This window comes from Phascolarctos cinereus, unplaced genomic scaffold (genome assembly GCF_003287225.1).
Source record: "Phascolarctos cinereus isolate Bilbo 61053 unplaced genomic scaffold, phaCin_HiC Scaffold_4;HRSCAF=312, whole genome shotgun sequence".
Classification (NCBI taxonomy): Eukaryota; Metazoa; Chordata; class Mammalia; order Diprotodontia; family Phascolarctidae; genus Phascolarctos; species Phascolarctos cinereus.
In genome coordinates this window covers 621,365,699-621,380,367 of record NW_027555847.1, presented here as the reverse complement: position 1 = coordinate 621,380,367, position 14,669 = coordinate 621,365,699, and positions in this window count along the sequence as shown.

Sequence of the window (14,669 nt, the reverse complement as noted above, 5' to 3'; positions counted from 1 at the left end):
CTCAGAAAAGTTCTGGAAGGCTTCAGCTACTCCTTTTTCCTCCCAACCCCCCCTTTCTTTCCCTCCCTCCCCCAATTTGAGTTTCACTCATAGTCTTCAGGTGAAAGATCTTGTGGTAAAGAAAGAGGCCTTGGGGCCTTTTCCATCTTGGACGCCATATGATCTTACAAAATAGGACTTGGACCTTAGCTTCTGCATTTGTCGATAGAGCTCATGTCCTTGAATCAGGAAGACCAGAGTTCAAGTACAATAGACCTGTAATTTATAATTAAATTGTAAATAATTCTTTGTAGTGCATAATTTAAGGAATTGATTGGGGGCACTAAGAGGTTAAGTGCCCAGAGCCACACGGTTTAGTATATGGTAGGGAAGGACTTGATCCCACGCCTTCCTGACTCTAAGGACATCTCTCTGCCCACTTTGCCAGGCTGTCTCTTAAAATATCCATAAATATCTAGGTTGAAAAAAAAAGAAATAGAATTTATCTCATTATAAGTGAACCAATCCAAGATGGCCAGACAATGAGAAAAATTGCCAGTGCTGGAGTCACTGTAAATCCCTTGTTTTTCCCCTTCCCAAAACCTATACTGTTCCAGAATCCTGATGGCATGGCCAAGAAGGAAAAACCCATCCGCTACCAAGAGTTGTTCTTCCCCTTCACCTTCCCTTTTTCCTGATTTGCTTGACTCCTACAGAGTTTGAATATGATATAATGTAAGTCAATAAATCCATTCTTTTTGATGAGGAGAACCACCAGATATTGCCATCTGCTCTTCCACTACATCCTAAGATCCTGCTATGTCAGAGACAGCTAGATGGTACAGTGGATAGAATGCTGGACTGGGAGTCAGGAAGACCTGAGTTTACATCCAGCCTCATACACTTAATAGCTATATGATCCTAGGAAAGTCATTTAATCTATGTCTGCCTCAGTTTCCTCATCTGTAAAGCAGGGATAATGATACCATCTACTTCTCAGGGTTGCCATGAAGATCAAATGAGATATATGTAAAGTGCCTAGCACAAAGCCTGGAACATAGTAGGTGTTTAATAAATTCTTCTTGCCTTCCTTCTTTTCTGCCACTATTCTCTGCAGTCCCCGGCACTGTCATTTCAACTACTTAATAATCTAAGTCCATCTGGACCTTGCCATCCCCCCAATACTGCCCCCTTAGGACTTCAGTGTCTTTCTTCAATCTTCTGTGCATCTGAACTTAATTTGATGTGTTCTCTACCTCTACTAGACTGTGAGCTCCTTGAGGGCAGATTCGCTCTACCTTTTCTATTGGTTTGTTGTGCTTAGCACAATGCTTTGCACATAGCCCAGCCTAGTGCTTAATACAGGCATCCCTCATTTTATTGTGTTTCACTATATTGCACTTTGCAGATATTGCATTTTTTTCACAAATTAAAGGTCTGTGGCAACCTTTTATCAAGCAAGTCTATTGGCACCATCCCCCCCCCCCCAAGAGTATGTGCTCACATCATGCCTCTGTGTCACATTTTGGTAATTCTCGCACTATTTTAAACTATTATGGTGATCTGTGATAAGTGGTCTTTGATGTTACTGTTGTAATTATTTTGGGGCACCACAAACTGTACCCATATAAGACAGAAAATTTAATTGATGAATGTTGCATGTGTTCTGACTGCTCCAACAATTGCTGTTCTCTATTTCTTATTCTCTCCTTGAGCCTCCCTTTTCCTGGAGACACGGTATTAAAGAATATTACATAAACTTAGTTGATAAAGCAGTGGCAGGGTTTGAAAGTATTAACTTTGAAAGAAGTTCTACTATGGGTAAAATGCTATCAAAAAGCATTGCATGCTACAGAGAAATCTTTCATGGAAAAAAAGTCAACTGATGCAGCAAACTTCAATGCTGTCTTATTTTAAGAAATTGACACAGACTCCCCAACCTTCAACCACCACCCCCCTGAACAATCAGCAGAGATAAACTCTGAGGCGAGACCCTCCACTGGCAAAAAGACTATGATTTGCTGAAGGCTCAGATGGTGGTTAGCATTTTTTTAAAGCAATAAAATATTTTTAATTAAAGCATGTACATTTTTAGACATAATGCTATTGCACACTTAATAGACTATAATATAGTATAAACATAACTTTTATATGTACTGGGAAACTAAACAATTTGTGTGACTCACTTTATTGCAATATTCACTTTATTGCTGTGGTCTGGGACTGAACCCACAATATCACTGAGATATGCTTATAAGTGATTGTTCATTTATTCATTCTTTCACATTTAAGTTTGTCCTTCTCCTTCTGATGGAGCAAAATACTGGGCATATTCTCCTAGACAAAAAAAGAAAATCATTATGGCTTTCTTTCCCATTGAATACTTCAAAGCTTCAAAATCTGTGATTCCACTGGTGTGAACAACTCCAGAGATTCAGATGGCCATTTCTATGCAAATTAGTAGGTGGTGTTTGTGGATTTCTGTGACTAAAATAATCTATCATTCAATGGACAGCTCTGTATTAATGAACTTTTCAGAATTTACCCAGATTGGTCCTTGGACAACTGGTGCTTAATTTTTTACAGGCTCATATTTTCAGCTTTCAAGCATTGTAGGGCTGCTAGAGTTTGTGACCCATTGGCACAGCCTTTGAGAACTCAGAATCACCTTAATGCCATTCTGAAGCACAGAGGAGAACTTTAGTGCACACAGTGAGTCAACTAGTCAGTGAACTAGAATTTATTAAGTACCTACTGGGCATTGGGCTAAGTACTAGAGATACAAAGAAAGGCAGAATTCAGCTCCTGCTGTCAAAGAACTCTCAGTCTAAGCCAGGAGACAATATGTCAACAACTATATAAACAGGATACACATAGTAAAAATTTGAAATAATCTCAGAGGGGAAGTATTAATTTTAAGGAGAATTAGGATAGACCTTTTGTAAGTGGTAGGACTTTATCTTGCTATAATAAGACCTGATATAGGCTTTAGAACTGGAAATGACCTTCAGACTCCTCCATTGCAGGAATTCCTCTGTGTGTGTGTGTGTGTGTGTGTGTGTGTGTGTGTGTGATGGACACTGTTGTCAGTCTGTTGAATCCTGTGCCCACCTTCTCAGAATAATGCTCTTCATAAAAGTTTTCTGTACTCAATGCATCCACTTCCTCAATGCTTGCTATCTCTTACTTCAATCAGTCAATCAATAAACATTTACCAAACAGTATGTGCCAAAATTATGCTAAGTACAGGACAAGCAAATAAAAAGCAAAACAATGCCTACCCTTAAGGAGCTTAGGTTCTAATTGAGGAAAGGAAGACAATAGCTAGGCAAGAAGTCACAGGATCATAGAACTGTAAAATTTCAGAATTGGAAAAGACTTTAGCAGATATTTAATTCTAGTCATACCCAGAAAGGGCATCATTGAGCAAGTAGTCATTAAGCCACCACTTGAGGAGAGCATGGCTACAACGTGATGAAGTCACACTGGCTTTTTAAAATTTTGCTTTCTATTTTGAATGTTTGCAACCAGATATTTAATAATGGGATTTTTAATCCCACCTTGCCAGGACTTGAAGTCACACTCCCTGGCTTATAATTTTCAGACTTGACTATTTTCCCTTTTTTTAAACATTGAAGCAACATTTGTCCTCCTCCAGACCCAATGGGCATCTTTTATATTCTCCACGGTCTTGCAAAGATCACTACTAGTAGCTCACTAATGACATTCAATAATGCCTTCAGTTCCATGATTTGTAGTTTATTTGGGCTTGGTGATTTGACCTCATCATGGTTAGTCAGGTACTCTCTTATGTTCTGCCTAATTATCTTAGGTAACTACTTCCTCTAAAGCCATTTTTTTTTTGGCCTCAAGACCAAAGAGAATTTTTCTGGATGGAGGAAAGAGAAGTAAATAGGAATTAAGCAGTCCTACCTTCTTTCTTTCATGCAATATCTTCCTGTCTACTCCAAACATCAATCCTGGTCCTTCCATAACTCCCTTCATTCTACTGCCCACCATCTTTTGGGTATCTTTAGGGTTCTGAGGTAGCCACAGCTTATTCTGAACTTGAAGGTTCTTGACACTATTTTTTCAACCTCTCTCATGCTTTTATTCATCTTCCATTCCTGCTCTTGTTCCCATTTTCCATATCTTTAAAAATTAAATTATCCAGTAAATCCCTTGTGTGTTCACAGAGGTCTCTTTAGACAACTCTCCCTTCACCTTACCTAGCCCACTAGTAGAAAAATACTCTATCTCTGAGGAGGGGGAAAGTTACAAGTTTCAGGGCATGCGTATCACTATTATGAAGTGATATAGTCTCAGAAAGCCCTAAGCTTTTATAGGATGTATTTTGGCCACCCGGAAACATATTTCATATTTATGACTTAGTATCACTCAGTGCCTATGGGATCAGGTGTTTCCTACCTTGTTTTTTTCTTTTTTGCTTAATATTATGCTTTTCCTACAGCAAATATTAGATGGCATGTGGTCATATAAATTTACTATAGTAGCCTTGTCTAGACACAGTAGGGATAAGCATTTGCTCTATGATTTCTTTGGTATAAATAACTACCACTACAAGTTGCCACCTTCTTTGCAAATAACGGCCTTAGGGAATTGCTTAGTTTATCAAGAAGTTAAATATCTTACCTAGGGTCATATAACCAGTGTGTGTTGGTCAGAAGCTGAACCCATCTCTTCCAGGCTTTAAGCCTGACTATCCACTACACCAAATGACAGGGACAGGCTTTAGAGGGAGAAACAATGTGGTATTTTGTATGTAGAGGACAGAAGAGGGATGGGGAGGAAGCATGACTCAGTGAAAGAGGAACTGGACTTGGGGTCAGGGCCCCTGGTTCACATCCAGGCTTTGCCACTTACTTTGTGGGACTTTGAGTAAATGGCTTCTCTTCTACGGTTCCATTTTGCCATCTGTAAAATGAAGCAATTGGACTCAATGACATGTCCAAAGTCCCTTCCTAATCAGAATCTATGATCTTTTGAAGAATGTATTTATATCTCCCTTCCCTAATTATATGGGAACTTTAAGAGAAAGATGCACATTGAGGGAAAGGGTTAAATATTGCTACCAGGAGTGGGCTCAGTTCTCCTCCTGAGTTTCTGCAGAGTTCCAGAGCATCTTGCCTACTGGGCAAATCTGCCACAGGCCCAGAGTTGAGAAAGTCCTGATGAAGAGTATAGTTCGATAAGCAAAGGCCACCATGAATCATTCTCAAGCAGAAAAGACCATGGAGAGTAAGCCTTTTAGGGGCAAAAATTAATCAGTGGCATGTTGCTGGTGCATTATCAGAGGAATCTTTGCAAAGGGTCATGGGGACCGAATCTGATCAAGTCTCTTTGGGGCTTTTGCAGGGCTTTGCCCTCTTTTGCAAGGGAACCTTTGCTTGGTGACAGAGTACCATGTAAAGAGCAGATGGGGATTCCAAGACTCATACTTCATTTCCCTCTTCAGAATTCCTCTCTTTCCACTGAACGAATCTGTCTGGGAACTGAATATACACATCAAAGGCCTGACTTTGCTAGCTAATAAGTCCAGTATTAGACTAATTTCCGGTGCCAAATGTGAACATGAGTATCCTTTAATAATGCACTGTGGGGAATGCACAGTGGAGAAGGGCCAAGTTGTTTACAGGAGTCCAGTCTAATTCGCCTTCTCAATGAGACCATTTTTCACTGGCTTGTGGGCCTGTTCTCCTTTGGCAGCATTTGGATGTACAAATTGTAGATATTAGGGGGAGTTATCATTGATTCAAAAATATATCTGAATAGCCTCTCTTGTTTCTGAAGCTAAGGGAGATTCAGACCTGGAGGTAAGAATGTAATATCCAGTTTTGAGCTCCCACAATATGAACATGCACTGGAAAAGTTAGAGGAAAGCCAGAAGAGAGATTTTGTAAAATTATAGGAACTGAGCTTTGAGGGGCTAGAGAAGAGACATCTTTGAATGTGGATATTTGAAGGATGGTAATATGGAATTAGTCACTCAAATTTGTGTTGTAAATGGTCTTTTCCTTCTTGACATATTCTTTATAAGTGTATATTCCCTATAACACTGGTCTCACTGGCAACCAAATACCTATAGAAATACATGTTGGGCAAGCACTGAAATGGATAAGCTGAGCCCAGCAATGAAGAGGGTTGGAAATCATATAATATTATCAACTATCCCAATCTCCCTGTTTCCACAAAAGTCTGTCTTCTTGTGATGTGCTATAGCTATAAATCACAGATCACCATGATCTTAGAAGAATTAAAAATGCAAGTTAGCCAAACGTCAGTGGGAAAATACTCTGGTGATGATAAGTAGATTTGTAGCTTATTCTCAGACATGATTTTTTCATGAAAAGTGGCATGAAAGACATCTTTGAGGGTCTATATGCGTAAGCCAGGCAAAAGAAAGCATTTATTAAGTTCCTACTATGTTCAAATTCTTATGCTTGTCTGGGTATACAGAGACAAAACAAAATAAAAGGAAGTCTGGGATATAACATGTAAATATATAAGGATATATATGTACCTATCTTTATGCGTGAGTATATGCATATGTATATGCATGGGGACATGTATGTATACAAACACTCACATATATGTATATAATTTTTTTGAGATTGGAGTGGGCAACAATGATGAGGGGAAATCAAAATTATAAGGATAAGTGACAGTTAACAAATGTTCAAAGGATATGAACAGAAATTTTTCAAGTGAAAAAAATCCAAGCTACCTGCAGTCATATGAAAAAATGCTCCAGAATCAGTAATAATTAGAAAAATACAAATTAAAGCAACCCTGAGGTTTGACCTCAAGCCAATTAGATTGACAAAATTGACAAAAAAAAAGGCAGCTGTGGAATATGTTATTGTTTATCCTTCATATTCAAAGAAGACCAATGGCATCATGATATTGAGGTCAGGGTTATAGTGTGTTCAACTGTGGCTGCTCAGTCCAATATGAGCTCAGAATGCCCTACTACATGTCGGACACAAATAGTTCATTTGAACATTTGGGATGGATATTTCTCTAGATTTGCTCATCTCGCATTTCCTTTGTGCTACTCTGATTCTGCTTTGTTTATGGAGCACAGACACTTCTTTGATGTAGGCATGCCATACTGGATGGTCCTATGCTGGCATCTCACATGTCTCACAATGAGTACCAAAATACTTCAGAGAGACCTTGAGAGTGTCCTTGTACCATTTTTTTCCCTGACTTCCTTGTGAGGGGTTCTCTTGCCTTGTGCAAGTTCTCCACAAAAATCGTATTTTAGGTAAATGGACATTTGGCATTTGAACAATGTAGCTAGCCCATTGGAGTTATGCTCTCTGCAGTAGAGTTTGAATGCTTGGCAGCTTAGTTTGAGAAAGACCTTAGTGTCTGGTTCCTTATTTTGCAGGTGATCTTTAGAATCTTCCTAAGACAATTCCAATGGAAATGATTCAGTTTTCTGGCATGGTGCTGGTGTGCTGTCAAGGTTTCACAGGCATACAGCACAATGGCTCTGTAGACCTTCAGTTTGGTATGCAGCCTAGTACCTTTTCTCTCCTACACTTTCAAAGCCTCTAAAACACTGAGCTGGCTCTGACAATGTGTGTGTCAACCTTATCATCCACCTGTACATTCTTGGAAAGAATACTGCCAAAGTAAGTGAACTTATCCACAGCTTTCAAATTTTCTACATATGATGTAACCAAAGGTTCTGTGTATGGATGGTATAAAGTCATGCTTCTACTTTGGCTTATAGCCTTTTCACATTAAATAATTTACTGTCAGTGTGGTATTTGATGCTGTTTTTATCCTCGTTGAAGGCATCTGACAACATTGCTGAAACATCATGCTAAAAAGCATGGGAACAAGCACACAGCCCTGCTTCCTTTCATTGGTGACTGGGAAAGCATGAGAACATCACCCTTTATCCAGAACCTGTGCAAGCATGCCATCGTGAACTCTATGATACTGCTGAACTACTCTGGGCAACCAAATTTTGCCATGATATTCCACAAGCCCTCACAATTCAGATAAATGAACACTGTGTATAGACCTCCTAGCATTTCTCCTGGGGCTGTTGAGCAGCAAACACCAATCACAGCTCCTTGGCCCTTTCTGAAGCCATACTGGCTCTCAGGTAGATGACCCTCTTCTAGGTGAAGGATCAGTTGATCAAGGAGGACTCTAGCAAGAATCTTGCCACCAATGACTAGGAAAGAGACCCACTCTCCCTGTGATTATCACAGCATAACTTGTTTCCTTTTCCTTTATAGCGATTGGACAATGGAGGCACCCTTGAACTCCTGGGGGATAACCTCCTCTTGCCATAAAATCCAGAAGATTTCAGTCAGCTTCTGTATGAGCACTGCCTTGTAGATCTGTGCTAGGATGGAATCAGTGTCAGGCACTTTTCCACAAGAGAGGAGCCTATCACCATTCAATACCTCTTCAGTTGGAAGTTTGGCTAGAGAGAAAATAATTTCATCCTGAAGTATATAGTCAGTGGCTTCAGCATTGGTTGATGACAGTCTGTTGAGAACCCAGTGAAAATGTTCTTCCTGTATCTCTAGGATCATGTCCTTATCACTGATCAATGTGGCTCTATTGGAGCTGAGTAGTTGAGATACACTAGAGGCTTTGGCCCATAAATTAAGAGGCATCATAGAAACACTTTGGATGGTTGCTTTCAGCACAATACTGAATCTCATATTCCTTCTTACTGAGCCCCAAACCCTGCATTTCTTTAAGCTTCACTTGCATCTTACTTTTGATGGAGAAAACACTGCCTTCGTAGAGACAGAAGGATTGTCCTGCTGGTAAATCCTTCTTGTTTTTCATTTACCAACTTTGAATTTCCCCATCATTTTCATCAAAAAAAATCCTGATGTTTTAGAGTGCTCTGGTCTAGATAAGTAAATATGGTGCTGTACACCAAATCTCTGAAAGCTGCCTACTCTTTTTTTGCTCCACTGTTGCTAACTGCTGACTTAGCTTTCCCTCCAGGTCAGAAATAAATTGTTCATGCATGGAAAAGTACACTAATCTGTTGATACTGAATCTCTCTTTTTTTGGACTTTAAATATAAATTTATTTGTTTTTAGTTTTCAATATTTACTTCCACAAGATTTTGAGTTCCAAATTTTCACCCCATCTCACCCCTCCCCCCACCCTAAGATGGCTTGCATTCTGAATATCCCTTCCCCTAGTCTGTCCTCTCTTCTATCTCTCCCCCCCTTCTCTTATCGCCTTCCCCTTCTATTTTCTTACAGGGCAGGATAGACTTCTGCACCCCATTTCCTGTATTTCTTATTTCCCAGTAGCATGTGAAAACATTTTTTAAAACATATTTTTTAAAACTTTAGGTTTCAAATTTTCTCCCTTCCTCCCTCCCCACCCACCTTCATTGAAAAGGCAAGCAACTCAATATAGGTTATATGTGTGCAGTAATGCAAAACACTTCCATGGTAGACATGTTGTGAAAAACTAACTCTATTTCCCTTAATCCTATCCTGCCCTCCCATTTATTCTATTCTTTCTTTTGACCCTGTCCCTCCTCAGAAGTATTTGCTTTTGATTACCCACTTTTCCAATCTGCTCTCCTCTCTATCATCCTGCTGCTCTCCTGTCCCCTTCTCCTCCTATTTTCCTGCAGGGTAAAACAGATTTCCATACCCAATTGAATGTGTATGTTATTCCCTCTGTAAGCCAAATCCTATGAGAATAAGATTCACTCATTTCCTCTCACCTTCCCCCATTTCCCTTCCACTGTAAGAGATTTTCTTTTCTGTTTTTTTTTGTGAAATAATCTGCCCCATTCTACCTCTCCCTTTCTTCTTCTCCAAGTATAATCCTTTCTCATCCCTGAATTTTATTCTCCAGATATGACCCCTTAATCTTCAACTCAACCTGTGCCCTCTATCTATCTATCTATCTATCTATCTATCTATCTATCTATCTATCTATCTATCTATCATCTATCTATCCATACGTATAATTTTTTTCCTCCAACTACCCTAATACTGACAAAGGTCTCACGAGTTATAAATATCATCTTTCCATGCAGGAATGTAAACAGTTCAACCTTAACAAGTCTCTTATGATTTCTCTTTCCTGTTTACCTCTTCATGTTTCACTTGAGTCTTGCATTTGAAAGTCAAATTTTCTATTCAGCTCTGGTCTTTTCATCAAGAATGCTTGAAAGTCCTCTATTTCACTGAATGACCATTTTTTCCCCTGAAGGATTATACTCAGTTTTGCTGGGTAGGTGATTCTTGGTTGTAATCCTATTTCCTTTGCCCTCCAGAATATTATATTCCATGCCCTGTGGTTCTTTAATGTAGAAGCTGCTAAATCTTGTGTTATCCTGATTGTGTCTCCACAGTACTTGAATTGTTTCTTTCTGGCAGCTTGTGATATTTTCTCCTTGTCCTGGGAACTCTGGTATTTGGCTATAATATTCCTAGGAGTTTTCCTTTGGGGATCTCTTTCAGGAGGAGATCTGTGGATTCTTTTTATTTCTATTTTGCCCTCTGGTTCTAATACATCAGGGCAGTTTTCCTTGATATGTTCTTGAAAGATGATGTCTAGGCTCTTTTTTTGATCGTGGCTTTCAGATAGTCCAATAATTTTAAAATTATCTCTCCTGGATCTATTTTCCAGGTCAGTTGATTTTTTTTAAAATTTTTAAGAATTTTTTTTATTTTTAGGCAATTGGGGTTAAGTGACTTGCCCAGAGTCACACAGCTAGTAGGTGTTAAGTGTTTGACCTGAGGCCGGATTTGAACTCAGGTACTCCTGACTTCAGGGCCAGTGCTCTATCCACTGCACCACCTAGCTGCCCCATGATCAGTTGTTTTTCCAATGAGATATTTCACATTGTTTTCTAATTTTTCATTGTTTTGAATTTGTTTTACAGTGTCTTGATTTCTCATAAAGTCACTAGCTTCCAATTGCTCTATTCTAATTTTTAAGGAAGTATTTTCTTCAGTAATCTTTTGGACTTCCTTTTCCATTTGGCCAATTTTTCTTTTTAGAGCATTTTTCTCCTCATTGGCTTTTTGGACCTCTTTTGCCATTTGGGTTAGGCTATTTTTTAAGGTCCTATTTTCTTCAGTATCTTTTTGGGTCTCCTTTAGCAAGCTTTCGACTTGTTTTTCATGATTTTCTTGCATTACTCTCATTTCTCTTCCCAGTTTTTCCTCTACTTCCCTTAACATTCTTCTCAAAATCCCTTTTGAGCTCTTCCAAGGCCTGAGACTGACTCATATTTTTCTTGGAGGCTTTGGATGTAGGAGCTTTGACTTTGTTGTCTTCTTCTGGTTGTATATTTTTATCTTTGTCACCAAAGTAAGATAATACAGTCTGATTCTTTTTGTGCTGCTTGCTATGATCCCGGCCAATTACTTGAGTTTTAAACTCTTTGTTAAGGTAAGAGTCTGCTTCCAATGTGGAGAGTGTACTGTCCCAAGCTTCAGGGGTTTGTGTAGCTGTTTTCAGAGATACTTGTAGGGACCTGTAAATTTTCAGTTCTTGCAAGGTGGTATGATAAGGAGTGAGGTTTTTACTCCTTTCCTGGCCTGTGACCACAAGTACTGCTTCCTGTCCTGTAACTGTGAAGAGGGTTTTCTCTCCACAGCCACTACAAGCTCCACCATGCCAGTGCTCCTCCTAACCCCAGCACTGCAGCCCAGAACTGTGACCCAGATCCAAACACGGGCAAAGCAAGGATTCCTGCCTCAGCACTGGCAAAGAGATCCCTGCAATCCCTCTCTGATCAGCCACTGGATTCCCCCTCAGTCTATGGGCTGGAAGCTCAGGAGGCAGCTGCCCTGCCAGGGCCACGCTCTTGGGGAATGGAGCTGAGACCCCATGTTTCTCTCTCAGTACCACAGAAACAGACTTTTTCAACCGACCTTCGAAGTTGTTTTTGGCATTTGTGGATTGTGGAGTCTGGGAATCACCACAGCTACCCGTGATTCAGTCTTCTGAGGCCTGCTCTAGGTTCGCTGTGGCCTGCGTGCCCATGCCACACTGCACTCTACTTCCAGCCCGGCACGATATACCTTTCTGATCAATCATCCATGTTGTCTTGGGCTGGAAATTTGTTTCCCTCTGTCTTTTTGTGGGTTCTGCTGCTTTAGAATTTGTTTTGAGCCATTTTTTATGAGTATTTGGAGGGGTTTGGGGGACAGCTCAAGCAAGTCACTGCTTTCACTCAGCCATCTTGGCTCTGCCCCTCGACGCTGAGCCTCTTGATAGTTGTCTTGCCTTGGGGCCACCACTTTTATTGAATAGGAATGTTTAGCTTGGAGAGGATAACTCTATGATTGGTCCAGAACTCTGTACCACGCATCACCTTCATCACTCTCAACATCCTTTACCTCAATGATGTAGTTGATTAAATGCCAGTATTTGCTTTGAGGGTGCATCCGTGACATTTTATTAAATTTAGGTAAATGAAAGACAGTGTGGTTGATGAGAAGGTCATGAGAAACCCAAGTCTTCAGTAGTAAGCGATCATTGTTATTGTTTCTAACTCCATTCCTTCCATTGACTCCCTGATAGTCTGTGGCTACTTACTCTGGGATTAAATCACCCAGAATTACAACTTTATCCTCTTTCAGCACATCTGAAGATCACCAGGTCCTCATAAAATCTTTCTTTGACCTCATTAGGGTTCATCATGGTGGGAACATGAGCACTGATGATGGTGGTGCAGCCCTTTCTTGCACGTGGTCGTTGCATTGTCATGAGCCTATCGTTTGCTCCTTTTGGGAAGCATACTTGCTTGCTGATTAGATTGTATCTAATTGGACAACCTACACTAGCTTCATGACACTCCTCATCACCATAGCTGCTCCAGAAAAATGTGTATCTAACGCCAAATTTAGTAAATTGGTCTTCATTTTCTAACCTTGTTTCTTGTAGGGATGATATTTGTCTGTGAAACCTATTGAGTTCTCTTGCAATAAGATCTGTTCATCTTTCAGGTCTACTGGATTTCATGTTGTCTATGAGCATGTGTGCATTCTATGTACTAATGGTGAGTGGAATAATCTTTGCAAATATCTACATACATACACACATGCATACATACATATACACACTCACACACATTTGGTGAAGCAGATAATATTTAAGGCACCTTTTTTAGCCCCTTCCTCACATAAAGAGATGAGTAGTACGGATCTTAAAAAAAGCCACTTAGATACCTAAGGGGAATCCAGTGGCTGATCAGAGAGGGATTGCAGGGATCTCTTTGCCAGTGCTGAGGCAGGAATCTCTTGCTTTGCCTGTGTTTGGATCTGGGTCACAGTTCTGGGTGGCTGTCCTGGGGGAAGGAGGGGCGCTGGCAGGTGGAGCTTGTAGTGGCTGTAGAGAGGAAACCCTCCTCACAGTTACAGGACAGAAAGGAGTACTTGTGGTCACAGGCCAGGAAAGGAATAACCTGTTGGCAGGGTTGTTACTATAGCTCCTAGTGTATCCATAGCTGCTGCTTTATCACTCGTTTCCACAAGACTTCGAGGTAGGTCAAATAATAAAGTAGTAAAATAGTGGACGTTGGGTGATGTCTTGACTTGAGCCTGAATTGGATTTAAGTGAGACAGAGTTGCTCAAAGTTGTCAGCTTTATTCTTTCTTCCAGAATCATCTATTCAGTGGCAAGACAAAAGTCAAGATGGTTGACAATGGCCTGGGATGTAGTGGATGACCTTGGTGTCTGAATGATCAAACTCTAAATGCACCACAGCACTGCTTCTGCACCTTCATGGTCCCTTGGAACAAATTGCTTTCATCTGTCCATTCTGCTTGGGAAAGTCTTCACATGCTTGGGTAAACATCTCCTTAATTCACCAATGAGACCAAGGCCCATCATTTACCCTCAGCCTGGTTTAGCCCATCTGCCAAGACAGTTTTACTGGGGTGTGGCTGTTGCATATGCTACAGCTTCTTGAAGCCACAGGTTAGAGTTGGGTGAAGGTGAATACTCGAGGTGGATAACCAGCCCTGAAAAGGGCTTCCAAGCCTTCACACCAGAGGTACCAGTTCTCCCTGAACATCCCATACACCCCAGCTGTGGAATATAAGAAGCACTTCAACACACTGTTGGTGGAGTTGTGAATTTGTCTCTAGCCACTTTGGAAGGCATTTTGGTACTATATTCCCAAAGGCACTAGACTCTGAATACTCTTTGACCAAATGATGTCATTACTAAACCTATTTACTAAGAGATCAAAGAAAGAAGCAAAGGTGCTATATATACAAAAATATGTATAACAGTTCTTTTGATAGTGAAAAAAAAACTAGAAGCTAACGGAGTGCCCATGAGTTGAAGAATGGCTGAATCAGTGTGATGGAATACAATTTCGCTGTAAGAAATGATGAAGGGAACAGTTCAAGAGAAAATTGGGAAGACTTGCATAAATTGATGCAGAGTTAAGTATATAGAACCAAGAGAACAATGTATACAATAGAGCCACATTATAAAAGTGAACCATTTTGAACAAACTTAAGAATTCTGGTGAGCCACGATTCCACAAAATCAGTGATGAAGAGAGCTCCCCTCCTCCTGAGAGAGAAGGTAGTGATGGATTGATACACAGATGTAGACACACATTTATGGGCATGGACAATATAAGATTTTTGTCTACATATACATGTATACACATAACACACACACAAATG